Source organism: Phascolarctos cinereus, unplaced genomic scaffold (genome assembly GCF_003287225.1).
Source record: "Phascolarctos cinereus isolate Bilbo 61053 unplaced genomic scaffold, phaCin_HiC Scaffold_4;HRSCAF=312, whole genome shotgun sequence".
NCBI lineage: Eukaryota > Metazoa > Chordata > Mammalia > Diprotodontia > Phascolarctidae > Phascolarctos > Phascolarctos cinereus.
Genome location: NW_027555847.1, coordinates 323,912,565 through 323,924,866, shown reverse-complemented (window position 1 = coordinate 323,924,866; position 12,302 = coordinate 323,912,565).

The following is a 12,302-nucleotide window of genomic DNA, read 5'->3' as shown; positions in this document are numbered from 1 at the left end:
CATGGAAATCTGTGCTTGTGAGAAATGCAGTGTTTGTGCTACAGAGAGACACTATTTTCTCCCACCCTAGTTCTCTGAGGAATAGTAGAAGACAGATGGCAATGGACTAGGGCAGCAGCATGAGTGTGGGCAGAGTGAATGCAAATTATGCAGGCCAAATAGATTATTTTTGCAGGCCTGAATAACTTTGAAAAGAACCTTATTTAGCACTTGAAAATTTGAGAATCACTTTTTACTAGCTTCCTGCCTCCCCCAATACAGAGACACTCTTAAGGTAGGTCAGTCTTATAATTATAACTTTACAGCTAGAAAAACCAAAATGGGGAGGTGAGGTAAGCTGTTCCCTCAGGTTTAGGAACTCAAACTGTTGCCTGCTAAAAAAGAGCTGTTGCCTAAAAGGATGTTGGCCTCCTGAGGCTGCACTGCTGAGTGCCCAGCCCAGGGCTTGGCTCACCGAGCCGTGAAGCTGCTGCTACCACTGTTCACACACCCCATCATCCTTTGCCTCCCAGATTGAATTAAAGCCCTATAATTTCCATGATGTCGGAAATATCTGTGAATGTATGATGAGGAAAGTCACATTCATACATCAATATGTAACTGAATGGGCAAAAGGTAGCTTTTTGTTCTTATCTCTGAATTCCCATGCTTTTCCTCTAACCACTCGGCCAGAACCTATTTCATTGTGGTTAGATTAAAAAAAAAAAAGGTCTCAGGTCTCAGAATGACTTTTTTTTAAAAATATGAACTACAAAATTCAGTTGTTTTGAGAATCATTGATAACGGGACAGCTATGTTGTCACAGAAAAAAGGTGGTCTAGCTTGTATTTTGTTATTTGGATCCTAAACTTACAACTGGAAAGAACCACCATGTAACATAACCTCTTCATTTTACAGATGAGGAAAGTAAAACCAGTGGAGGTGACTTACCCAAAGTCATACAGAAAGTAGGTGTCAGAACCTGGATTTGAAAATAGGTCTTTTGTGGGGCAGCTAGGTGGCTCAGTGGGTAGAGCACTGGCCTTGAAATCAGGAGGACAGAGTTCAAATCTGACCTCAGACCGAACACTTGACATTCATTAGCTGTGTGACCCTGGGCAAGTCACTTAACCCCAATTGCCTAAAAACAAAACAAAATTTAGAAAAAAAGAAAAGAAAATAGGTCTTTTGAAGGTAAGTACACTCAATGCTCATTCTATTATACCATGGTGTCTCTAGTGGAGTTTTTCCCAAATTGCAAATATCCCAATAAGCTTTTTCAAAGATGGTCAAGACTGAGTTTCTTTTTAGGACAAACTTCATTTTTAAGCCTTTTCTTTTTTTGAGGAAGGTGGTAGGGAGGGAAGAATGCAACAATTAATTTCCTCCTAAGAAAATCCCCACATCAAACAGAAACAACCCATTCTTTTACGCATTTCCCTATTGTTAATTCTATTCTGGTTTATTTTTTGCTTTAAACATATTTTTGCCATCAGCATGGTTTTCTGCTTTTCTTTACAATATATCAGATCAACTCACAGTACCTCACACTAGTTATGGTGTGAACAACACTGATCCCTCCTCCAAAAAGCTCACAATTTAAGACAAAGGGGGAAGTGGCTTTGTTTTGTCTCTGCCATATCCTGTACTGTACATCTTGTCTCCTTACTACAAATTGGAAGGACCATTATAATGAGAATGTAGTCATTGTGTTCATACTTAGAATTAGGAAATCAGAGACTTGTTGGAGCTGGAAGGGATTTTAGAGAATATCTAAGTCCAACCTCCTTTCCTCCTCCCCTCCCTGAAGTGACTTGCTCAAGGGGATGAAGCAGCATAAGGGTGAAGCTGAGATTTGAACTCAAATCTCTTAACTTTACAGACTAATGACCTTTCAATGATACAGTTCTGCCTCATTGTCAGCCATTATTCAGGGTCACAGTTTATTTCCCACATTGCAGGAACAGTATTATTTTTTACTTTTTTTTTTGGTCCCTTTTTGTTGGATCAATAAAGAGAAAATTCTGAGCACCACACTCCACTACTACAAAGAACCATTTTACAAATTAACCTTCCTCCACTTTTCCATGACTTGCAATGAAATGCCATCCTTCCTAAATCTTCTCTGGGACAAAACCATTTCTGGAAGAGCTTTCCCATAACATGCAACAGACAATTCTTCAGTGAAATGGAGGTGCCCCAAACCTGTTTAGGCCTGTGGTAACATCCGATTGCATTTGCAGGTGGTGACCCATTCCACCACATCATGATGTACCATTATATCTCTCTAGCCCTATTAAGGCAAGACGGCAGAGTATCATGTCACCCTATCACACCACAAGAGTGAAGCCTCATTTGGAGGATGAGCAGTTTAAAGATGGCCCCCTGACTTAGAAAATAAAAAACTTTAAGGTGGAAGGAGGTTGTCTAGTGCAAGGCTTCTTAAACTTTTCCCACTCATCTCCCCCTTTCTGGTTTGGAGGCTTTCATTTGCTTGCCTAGCCTGAGGGCATGCGCAGTGCAAAGTATCCATGCTTTGTATTCAGAATCAGGGTTGCCATGAAGTTGTGCAAAACAGCATGGGCAAGAACTGCCAGAAACACTTTGACTTCATTATGCGTTTGATTATTAATTAATTTTTGCATGTTCAGAAACCTTTTACTGTTGCCAAATTTTTCATGACCCTGTATGGGGCAGTGACCCACAGCTGGACTCTAGTCCAAACCCACCACCCACCTCCAACTCCATGAGAAAAGCAAAGCCTAGAGAATTTGTGATTGGCTTCAGGTCACACAGGAAGTAAGTGACAGAAGAGAATTAGAATACAGGTCCTGGTGTGCAAGTCCTGCCATCTTTCCTCTGGAGTTGGATGTTGTAGAAGCCAACTCTTTAATCCAAACCTTCATTTCTCAGTATTGATTAGTTTCTAGGCTACCTCCACATTTTCCTAAACAGGGACAGGTTCATATGACTTCAAACTATGCCAATGACATAATGATTATTTTTTTTCTGTATCTGTAAATTCCTCAGTCTAGGAAAGTGCACTGAGCATGAGTTCATTCCATTCACTAATGCAGAGCCCCAACCATTCTGCAACTTAGTTTTAGACAGTTGCCTGGGGCACTGGGAGTCTGCACGTTTTGCCCAGAGACACAGTGCCAGAGATAAGACTTGAACCCCTCTTCTGGATCAAGGCTAGTTTCCTAACCCCTAAACCACATTATCTCTGATGTTTAATCAGTACAGCTATAAAACATCAATTAACCAGATCCCAACCAACCAGAGCCTTCAACAGAAAGGAATGTTTTATGTCTTCTGTTTTTAGCAGAGAGAAGCAAGGGAAAGAAAACTATGTAGTGGTGACTGAGGTTCAGAAGGATTGTAAACTCAATGAAGGTAGGGGACTGTGTTTTATTTAATCTGGTATTTCACTCGGTGATTTTATATCTTATTTCCCATTTTGCCTATCCCCACAGTTAAGTCCTGCACATAAAAATGACCTAAAAAAGGTTTGTTGAATTGCAATGTTATCACACCCCCTAATTTTGAAGACAACCAACTTAAATTAAAACTTTTTAGACAGATTTTAAACAATAGTTGAAAGAAAAAGGACTTCCTGGTTTACCCCATTTAACATGAAAGCTTCCTTACCGAGAACGTGCCATTGTTAGATTATTCCAGCTAATCCAGTCTTTGCTGTTCTGATGAAGCAGTATTGCACCGTTACAGAGAATAAATTAAATGCTTCTTCTTTCCCAGTGTCCTTGGATAACATATACACTGATAACATAGAAACACAAGAAGAAGGATGTTCTGTTGGCAAGTTCTCCTGACCAGCCCGGTTGATAAGCCCAAGAATGAATGAATGAATGAATGAATGAATGAATTTATTAAACACTTATTATGTACCAAGCACTGTGCTAATTGCTGGAGATAGAAATAGAAAAGCTGAATAGTCCCAGTTCTCAAGGAGCTCACCTTCTGAGAGAAAAGACGTATGGAAGGTTTCCGCTGCAAGTCAAATAGAAAAGCCCCATGGTCCTTGAGATGTAGTGGCAAAGAGGGTAACAATGCTTCTTCTTTAATGTCATTTCCTCTAGTAAAATTATACTAGTTTCTGATGTTAAATCATTTGACACTCCTGGACACTTTGATGACAAGATTTTTCTTCTCTGGGTCTTCAATAGATGTGACCATAACACCTACAGGAGTAGTTGCCAGGCTGCATCTCCATAGGGGTTGCTTCCCAGGATGATAGCTGCCAACACTGGACTGGAAGTATTGCTATTCCTAAGGCTCTTGGGTTCAGGGTCCACGGCTGTTTCCATCAGAGACTGAGAGGAAATAGTAGTCAAGATGGTAGTAGCCTGACCTGCCTGGCACATATTGCCTCCTGTCTCTCCCATGGGGCACCATTCTACTTCAGCTAAGCTGACTTGTCTGCCCTGCGTGGCAGTTAGTTGGCAATTGGTGGGGATGGCTGGCCCCCTTCTCAGCAGAAGTTGTCTCTCAATGATGGCTGTGATAATCAGGATAGAAGAAGAGTCAGTGGTCTGGGGGATACTTCAACCCCTAGGGCTCCCATGACTATTGGTGGCAGTTGGCCAGAAATTGACGCTGGTGTTTTAAGAAAGGTGGGGCCCCCTCTCCACAGTGCTTCTTCCTTCAATGAGGGTTGTGGGAACTGGGCTAGACATAGTTTTGGTGTTTTGGAGGACATTGTTATTCCCAAAGCTCTTGGACTCAGGATCAAGGGAACCAGTGGTCAAAATAGTAGTGGTGGTTTGACTTAGCCAGCATATGCTGCCTCCAGTTTCTCCCTCAGTGTGCTTTTCTGCTTCAGGGGTGGCTTGCCAGGTAGATGAGGCTGCCCATCCTTCACTTCAGAAGTCATAAACTTTTACAACTGAAAATCTTCTACAGCAGAGGTTCGTAACTTATTTTTATTATCCATGAACTTATTTTTATAATATTTTGATAATTGCATTTCAATGTAATTGATTTCCTCTACAATTATATGCATTTTATTTTATTCCATTAAAAACATTATTCTGAAAAGGGTCCATAGGCTTTGCTAGATTCCCAAAGGGGTCCATGACGCAAAAAAAAAAAAAGATTTAAGGACTTCTGTTCTAGTCTAGAGACTCTAGTAGAATGTCAAGGAACATTCAGATATTGCGACACCTCACAGCTTTTTGGTACATTAGAGAAGATACTCAAATAAACAGTGAATTTATGATTCACCTAAACATTAAGCACTATAACTCTATTTCATTTTTAAAAATGTCTTACATCATTACATTTCTTACATTATATTTCTTGCATTAATATATTATAATATATTAATATAATACATTATATAATACATTATATTTCTTACATTTTTACATTCCTATAATACATTATATTTCTTACCTTTGTATTCTTACACCACCCATATTCCCCATGTATCTTCTGCCTATCTTTTCCAGAGTATTTCTTATAAGAAAGACTTTTTTTTAAAAAAGGAAGAAAGTTCCACAAAATGAGCAAATGCATTAAAAAAAAAGTTTGATATGATATGCAGTCTCTCATGCTCATGGTCTATATAGCCAAAAAAAAGTCTGATGTTTTATGCAGTCTCTTATGCCTATGATCCCCTACCTCTGCAAAGAAGGAAAGGTACTCTCATCTCATGTCTTTTCATTGGAGCCAAACTTGGCTGTTATAATTGAAAACATTGCTTCATGTATTTGATATTGCTGTTGTTCCTTTTATTAGTCATTATGTATATTGTTTTCCTGGTTCAGCTTACTTCACTTTTCATCCACTAATAGAAATCTTCCCATGTTTCTCTGTAGTCATTGCACTTACTTTTCTGTGGACATGTTGCCTCCCCCTGTAAAATGTAGGCTCCTAGAGGGCAGACACTATTTTGTTTTTGTCTTTTTATCACCTCTGTTTAGCACAGTGTCTGGCACCTCGTATGTATTAATTAAATATTTGTTGATTGAGGAAATGGAAGCCCAGAGAGGTCTCAACTTACATATTTAATAAGGAACACAGTCATATTTGGATTGGAACTCCAAATCCTGTGGTCTTTTGAACATATCTCACTTTGTCTCTCAACATATACTCTCAGTGTATTCACGGGTCCTGAGTCCTAACCTAGCTGTCTCATGCCAGGAAGTCATCTAGGTATGAATGCTGGTGCCAGTGACAGAAGTAGTGGAATAAGGAGAAGCAAACAAGTTTTGAGGGAGACCATTTGCATATAATCTCACACTCAAGGAATAAACACATAGGCTAATCTTGAAAAGAATGTCTCTAGACCAGGGGTGGGGAACCTGTGGCCTCCAAATTCAGGCAAAAGGCCAAACTTGAGGACCTAAAGGGCCACATGTGGCCTCGAGGTCACAGGTTTCTCCCCTGCCCTAGACCTAGACCCTCTCCACTGTAGATATATTGATCTCCAGTGACTTGTAAGCTTCATTACTGGGGGAAGTAGATGCTTGGAACTCATAATAATCATTCCTAGAAGGAGTCTCTGTTACTCTCTCTATGTTGTTTAACTGGGGGCTTAATTTTAATTTATCTAAGGCATATTTTGTTCAGAATCCCCTGTAATGATACTATAAGAGTACAATGGGACTTCCCAAATTTTCTCTTTTTATTTTGCTACATGCAATAGCAAATATCTTGCCATTGCTTCTTTAGTAGGAAAAGAAAAAAAAGTTCATTCTACAAGGTCTACAGAATTCTACTTGGTTAGGAAAACATGAATGTTATATTTGTAGGCATATGAAGCCAGGAGGGGAAGGTGAGTGGGGAGAATACTCTAAGCATGAGGGGTAGCTAGTGACAATGCCAGGGGTCAGAAGATGGAGCAGCTTGTTGGAGGAATAGTGAGGAAGCCTATGTCACTGAATTGTGGAGTGGGAGAATTGGGGCAGGGACAGGGTAAGGTATAAGAAGACTGGAAAGGTAGGAAAGGACCAGTTTGTGAAGATCTCTGAATTCCAGCAGGGAGGTTTTATATTTGTTCTTAGAGACAATAGGGAGCCACTGGAGTTTATTGAACAGGGAGCAATGTGGCCAAACCTGCACTTTAGCTAAGTGAAGAATGGACTGGAGTGGGGAGAAACTTGAGGTAGGGAGACCAACCATCGGGCTAGTGTCATAGTGGGGGGTGATGAAAGCCTGCACCAGACTGGTGCCAGTATCAGACAAGACAAGGGGATGCATAGGAGAGATGTTATGAAGGTAAAATGGACAGGATGTAGCAACACATTGTTTGAGGAATAAGTAAGGAATAATTAATAAGGAAACAAGGATGACACACCTAGGTTGCATGTCTGGGTGACTGGAAGGATGGTGGTGGCCTCAAATAGCAATAGGGAAACTCAGAAGAAAAGTGGGTTGGGAAAAGGGGTGGAGGTAATTGAGTTCAGTTTTGGACTTGTTGAGTTGAGGACATCTATGGGACAGCCAGTTCAAAATGTCTAATAGGCAATTGGAGATGTGAGATTGGATGTCAGCAGAGAGATTAGAGTAGCTTTGGAGAGAGCAGCTGCATTTGAATAATGAGGTTAGGATTGTAGAGAGTTAAGAAGAGAATAAAAGGAGAGGAAATATAGACATCTATTGTAGATCTTCTCAATGAGTTTAGGCATGAAAGGGAGATGATATGAGATGATAGCTAGTGGAGAGGGAAGGATCAAGTAAGAGTGTTTTCAGGATAGGGGAAAGGTAGGCATGTTTGTAGGTGGTAGGGAAATGGCCAGTAGACAGGAGAAACTGAAGATAGGTGAGAAGGTGGGGATTATAGAAGGGCAATTTCCTAGATTGAATGGGATGACTTGGCCATACAGAAGAGTTGCTCTTGGTAATAAGTGTCAACTCTTCATCTGAGACACAAGTGAAGGAGTAAGTAGTAGAGACATGTAGGTAATGTGAGATAAAGAGGAGGGAAGAAGAATTCTCAGCAAATGGCTTCAATATTTTCAGTGAAATATGAGGCAAGGTTCTCAGCTGAAAGGTATCAAGAGATCATAAGATTACAGATTTGTTGACAGAATGCACCTCAGAGGCCAGTCAGTCCATTACCTTCATTTTACAGATGAGGAAACTGAGGGACAGATCAGTGACTTATTTACCCAGGGTCACACGGCCAGTGACCAAAGTAGGATTAGAATCCTGATCTGTTGTTGTTTTTATAGTTTTTGGAAACTGAAAGTCTGAAAGAGGAAATGAAACTTTCTGGAATAAAGATCAAGATGGCATTGGATTCGTACGGGAATTTGGGGCCTTGTAAGAACTCCCTGGTAGCCTTTCGGTTCATGGAACCACTGATATAAAACAAAGTATAGCAATACATAATTGCCCCAGGAAAATCATTTAACATGCTCATGTATGTTTCTTTGATGATCCAAGTTTCACAAGTCTTCCAAGCAATGGTGAAGAGATCTTAAAGGATGTTGATAAATATATTCATCACAACATTAGCATGTCCAAAGTAGAACACCACATATATTCATTTGCATTTACATAATGCTTTGTAAATGTTTTTAATCTCTTTTTCTGACTGTAACGTTGTGTATTCCTAACTAGATTGTAAAGTCCTTGAGGACCAAAATTGAAAACCATAAACTGGTGCAACTTCAGAATTGATTTATAAGCTACACCCATCTCCCAAACCAAGGCCCGACAGTGATCTGGACACAGCAGGCACTAATGATTGTTACTGAGGGACATTCTCCCTCCTTCAGAACTTAACTGTTCTAATGAGGAACTTTGGCAGACGGATGACCACCAGTCGGATGTTGCCTCCTGGGAATTGTCAGTCGAGTCAATAAACATTTACTAATCACCTACTATGTGCCAGGTACGGTGGTAAAGGCTGGGGACTCAAAAGAGGGGCAGAAAACAGTCCCCGTGCTCCAGAATTCACAATTGAATGGGGGAGACAACAAACAATAGTGTACAAACAAGCAATATACAGGATAAAAAGAAAGTAATTAACAAAGAGAAGATACTAGGATTAAGAGGAGTTGAGAAAGGCTTCTGCAGGAAGTAGGATTTCAGTTGAATTCCTACACTGAGTTCTGTCTAACCCTAATGCTTTAATATTTAAGCTCTGACCTAAAAATTGGAATGAATGGCATTCATCCGCTGAACCTCAAACTGAAACTAAATTTTTTTTTGCTGAACCAAAGTTTTTGTTTGTTTGTTTATTTTTAGTAGACACTATTTAGCGAACCAACCCAGATCTGCCCAATCCTTGTTTATTAACCTCATTGAATGAGAATTAAACTAAATCATTATATTTTCAAAACAAAACAGTACTTCATAGGATAACATTTCAATGAAAGTCATTGGTTCTTATATTCCTTATGTTAACTGTGCAAATTACCATCCAAAGCAAGAATTCTAAATGACCTGCAGTTAGTTAATATATGTGGGTGAATGTGTTTACAGATATATATACATATATATATATGTATATATATATATATATATATATATTTTCCAGAGAATTTATCTTAAAGATAAATATGTAGCAATTTTGCTCTTTACTTTATTCCTGTATACATATACACATACATGTGTACATATGTGTATGCATGTGTATGTGTGTGTCTATATGTGTGTGTGTACATATATACTGCTGTTTGGTATTTGAATTTGAAGCTCATTTTTTGGTAATGACAGCCTAAACATCTATGTATTTGCTTATGTGTTTTTAAAAATACATACATATAATTAAAGTTTTATTGGTGCTATTTTTATCTGTGTCATTATTTATGGATATACCCTCTCACTCCAATCCTTGCTTAGTACCAGGCACAGTCCCTTCTACATATCGAGTTGAATTGAATTGAAGGGAAGGATATGTGGGAACTCTTAGACAGGTAAGCTCCTTAGTTCAATGAGAGCTTTAGCAATCAGAAGATACTGGCCTTCAGACAAAAAGGAAGTAATTGCCTGTTGGTGTTCCTATCAGCTTCAGGAAAAAGGCAGGGTTTAAGGATGATTATAAAGCAATCTACACATGAATAACAGACAACTATAATGCAAATGAACTACTTGAGCTGGGCTTGTCAGCTCACCTGAAAAATGCCTCTCAAAGGGGGCACGAAGGTTATTTTGGGCTACACGTGCAGAAATAGCCTCCTTCTGGAAGGACTGCAAAGTAAGTCAAGTGTTCTTGGGTGCCCTCCTATCTACTTTCTCAACAACTTTCCTCCTTGTGGAGTTTCTCCTAAGCATCTTATACATACCTCTGCTATGTTGTAGTTCTCAATTGAAGGTCAATTAATGCCAAATAAGGTGTTAGTAGATAATTAAGATTTCCCCTGATAACAGACTTAACTTGTGACTACCACCAGTATTATGTGTATTTAAAAGCCTGGAGGAAGGATCTCCCTAAAGCCTTCTCTTCTTTCTTCTGACCTTAATTTGGTAGTCTACTCTCTCTCTTCTAGGATTCCCTAGCCCAAGCAGGTTCAAGTCATGAGTGACTTCTAGGATACACTATGCATCTTAACCCTTCTGCCATTTCCTACCTTTATACATAATAGAAGGTCAACTCCCTGAGAAAAGGAACTGTTTTTTTCTCTGCTTCCCCAGTGCCTAGTACTGGCACCTGGTAGGCACTTAATAAATGCTCACTGGTTAACAGTATCTCTCCCCTGTCAATCCCCCTCCCTCATATACATGCTCCCCCACAAACTCAGATTCATTTAGTATTAGGAGCCACTGCAGTGAAATAGCAGGCACTGCCTTGGGAGTTGGAAGACCTGGGCTTTATTGTTGGACAAACGACTTCATCTTTCATACCCTAAATTTCTTCTTTTTTGAAATGGGAAGTTTGGATGAGATGACTTCAAAAACCTTCCAGCTCCCAGTTGTTGATCTTGCGACCCCTCGAAGAGGTTGGCAATTCCTGAGCTGGGGGCTGCCGGAATGATCAGAGTGGAGTTTTTCAGGGAAGATTTCCTGAAAGAATTGAGTTTTGAACAACTGCAAACAAGGGGAAAATATACTTGGGAAAAGGCAGGTGGGGAATGGGTGGAGAAAGGGAAAAAGGATTTTAGGTTTGGTGAATGATTTCAAGTAATCAATAGATGAGCATTTATTAACTATCTACAAACTGACAGGCACTGAGGGTAGCATGTCTAGGGGTTTGTACAGTGCCCTGGCACATAGATGGCACTTAATAAATGTTTTTTGAATTGATTAAACTTAAAATAAAACAAATCAATTGTGCTTCTAGTCCTAGCTAGTTACTGGTTAGCTATGGGACTTTGGGCAAGTTATTCCCAGTTGTTCGACACTAATAATTATTACTTGCTGAGTTATTAGTTTTACATATTACAGTGTAGTTGGGGTCTGGAGCATATCTAGACCCCCTGAACTTGCACTTGGAGAACATAAGCCACTCTTCAGAGAACCAAGGTGACACGATAAAGGAAGAGACTAGGAAAGAGACAGACTGTAGAACAGGAACAGAATTTTGTAACTAACTGGTGTACTAACCCCTGGTTAAAACTGGGCTCTTTGGTCATCTACAGAGGCATTCGAAAAGTCCATTCAGCTTCACTTATGGTCTCTTGGCCTCAGTGTTTTTGGGGGAGCTCAGGGAGCACGTTGAAGTAACAGGAACTATATAACCTAGTGGGCTTGAAAGGTCCAGAGGGATTGCTGGCTTCCAAGTTTCACAGCCAGGGTATGACGCCCTGAGTGGAAGTAGAGACTTTTGGGATTTGGAAGTGTCCTTCCTGAACCCAGACCAAAGGCAGCTGAGGGGCTGACAACAGTCCCTATGTGGATTTAAAATTCGGTGGGACCAATGCTATGTAGGAACTGAACAGCTATATGGGGGTGATTGTGCTCCCAGGTGTTTGAAGAAGTTATTTTTATTTGTTCTTGCTGTATCTTTAGAGTAAATATCCTTATATAAAAACCAATCTAATTTTAAATGGAATTGGGAGGTGCTAGTCACTGAACCCCTAACAAAGGCAGGAGGAACAGCAGAAGGGCTTGAGCCCACAGCAGCAGAGACAAAATATCACAAAGGCTCAGGGTACCCCAGTACTCAGAGATGGACATGTAACAGACATGACCCAGAGAGAGTGAAGCTAGAGTCAATCACATTACAAAAGAAAACTATTTTTATTGGCCTTGCTTCATCATTCAAATACTCATTCTTTCGGCAAACATCTATTTTCTTCTTTTTTTGGGGGGGGAGGTACCTCTTTTAGTGCACACATCTGGTGTAATTACTTATCAGGTAAGGAGTATTGTGTTGCAGACAAAGCAAGGGTAGACTAATAGCATACGTG